Source organism: Notothenia coriiceps, unplaced genomic scaffold (genome assembly GCF_000735185.1).
Source record: "Notothenia coriiceps isolate Sejong01 unplaced genomic scaffold, NC01 NC01_scaffold00024828, whole genome shotgun sequence".
NCBI classification, from domain to species: Eukaryota; Metazoa; Chordata; class Actinopteri; order Perciformes; family Nototheniidae; genus Notothenia; species Notothenia coriiceps.
The window spans coordinates 38787-41592 of NW_011357529.1; positions in this window are offsets into that span (position 1 = coordinate 38787).

A 2806-nucleotide genomic window follows, 5' to 3' on the forward strand; every position below is an offset into this window, starting at 1 on the left:
CTCGTATTTCTGTTCAAAATGAACACTTACTATTAAAAATACTGTTTTCTTGTAATGTTAAACCTTGATCTTAAATTCCGTAATTTCAAAAAAAGGTTAGATTGGTTTGGAGAGATAAAAACAGAAGTTATGCAGTTAACTTTTTTTTTTGTGTGTGGAATTGTGAGAGAATATTCAGGGAGGACTGAAATGAAATGAGAGCTTTCACACAAAAGGAAAAGCCACAGCCCACATGAGACCTAAACCACGTCCGTGTGTATCATCAGACCCTCTTCATGATCACAAATCATATTTACCCCCCCTCAGATCTCAGGTGCCTGCATGCTGTCTGTCTGCAGCGACTTCTCATCATGTCTGGGGATATATGATCAAAAGCATTCAGGGGTAATTTGCAGTTTAATTATTTACCAACACCTACACTTTTTAAAATGAAAGGGGGTTCATTTTCAGCACATCAGTGTGTGTGGTTCGGGTGAAGAAACACATTTCTATAACTTTGACGGGTCAATTATTTTTACAATCATTTAATTGGAACTGTTTAAATCTACTGGCGACATTTTTGAAGATGGAGAGACTGAGAGTACACAAAACAATACCGTATGATACTACTTCATTGTCAGATGACATCGAATTGTTCTTGTATTACAGCATTTGCCTAATCAACAAGGACACATTTTGCAACACAAGGAAACAGAAATTCAACATTACATTAGATACATAGCAAATAGATTCTGGTCCCTATCGTATTGTTTCTCAATCAAAAAGCTTACTAGCCAAAAGGTATCCTCATGGATTATTAAATAATAATAGACATTGTTGGTATGAGTCCATGAGTCCATGTTGCAGGTAGGCAGTGTTCAGCCTGACAGCAGTGTGTTGGCACAGTTTGAGTTGCAGTAGCTGGATGCCAGGGCTACAGAGTCATGTCTTTGGCATCAGGACGGCAGCAAACAGCTGGATGACGGTGGCACTAACCTGCCCGGACACTTCCCCTCACCTCGGGCTGAACAACAACAACCCAGGGCAGACACACACACACACACCCTGAAGGAACGCTGCAACGTTGCAAAAACGGAAAAGAAACAAAACAGATGTGAGGTAATCTAGAAATATATGTCACTTAGGGTGAGTGTCAGCTAACTGCAGCAGATGTATATCAAATATGTCCAGCACTGACACATTACATTACATGTCACTTGTTAGACACTTTTATCCAAAGCGATAACCCACTGCACCACACGCCTCCCTGACATGTTTCTGTTAATAAGATTAGCAGGCTTCCACTCCAGAATTGCAATCATTGACTTAGACAACAAATGAATGACGAAAGTTTAACAGAAAGACAGACAGACATGTATGAATCTAGATTAAATGGGAAAAGAAAGCAACTCTATGCTGTGCAAAAATCAGAGGTTTGTCACACCAATGGGAAAATAAAGTCTACATTTTTATTTGTGTCAAGGTAGGTCTTACATCATGTGGCTGTAACATGAGATAAATGTCAAATGTTTGCTACTTGGCTATAAATCAACTTTGATTGAGTGTAACCAAACAATGTTCAGATCATTCTGTCCAACAGACAATGTTTCAACAGGCAGCAATGTAGCAGTGTTGTACTTGCAATGCGACCTTCAACAAGATACCAAGTCTGTACCTGATGTTCCCATTCAAAGATACTTTTTACCACAGCATCGGCTAAATGTCTACAATGTAAGATTTCAACTGGAACCTTCTCTGAAAAAAGATATGTGTTTGAGTCACTGTGTTTCTCTATCAAATTCCTTGGTTAAAGAATATGAAAACCCACTTCTTTGAGCAGGAGTTGAACCAGCATCCTACACATTTCCAGCAAAGTCCTATAAAAGGGCACTAATGCCTCCACATTAAATACACTGCGTGTCTTTCTGTACACATGTAACCAGAATGATGGGGAAAGACAGAAATCTTCAGATCAAACGTTCCATCCTTCCTTCCTCCTCCTGTCTCAGAGGGACGAGACTCCATCTGGTCTCTTCTGGCAGACCAAGGTAGCCAGAACCAAAAATAACACACTTCTGCTGAGTGTTTAGGTCGCTGTGAGCAGTGGTTGAGCAGGTTGTGTCGTTTCTGTCAGTTCATACATTAGAAAGGATGCGAAGGTTTTAACAGGCTTTTCCTCTGGGGAGCATGAATGTATCCAACATGGTATGGTTATATCAGATGCTGAGATGTTTCCAGTAGTCGATCATTTGGTTTCAGTGTGTGAAGCTTTAGGCTGGCCATTCCAGACATTCGCTGTGAGCAGGATTTGAACCTGAAATGTAATAGTTTGTCGCAAATTTTGTAGACGAAAAGCAACTTGGTAAAGGATACTTTGTTTGAACAGGTTGCTGATAAAGTCTATCTCAGAACTTCCCGTGCAAAATACCCCAAAAGTAACAAAGAAACACTCTTTGGTATTGAAAGGCTCATTTTTAACAGTGGCGAACCGTCAGGGCCTTCAAGGTATTCAGAGAATACCCTGGAACATTCAGATAAAAAAACAAAAAATCGATTTAATTATATAAATAAAATGTAATAAAATGAATAAATGAGAATTATCAGGTACTTTGGACTGACAGTTTGATCAACAATCAATCAGAGTTTCCCTCGGTTCCAGGGACTCTACAAGCCCGGTAGTTCACTGGCTCGAGACAGAGGATCTAGATGAATGCGACGAAGCAATTCATGCCGTTTTATTGTTCTTAACGTTGAAATGAAGTGCAACGGTGAAGATCAAACAAAACATCGATTTAATTATATAAATAAAATGTAATAAAATGAATAT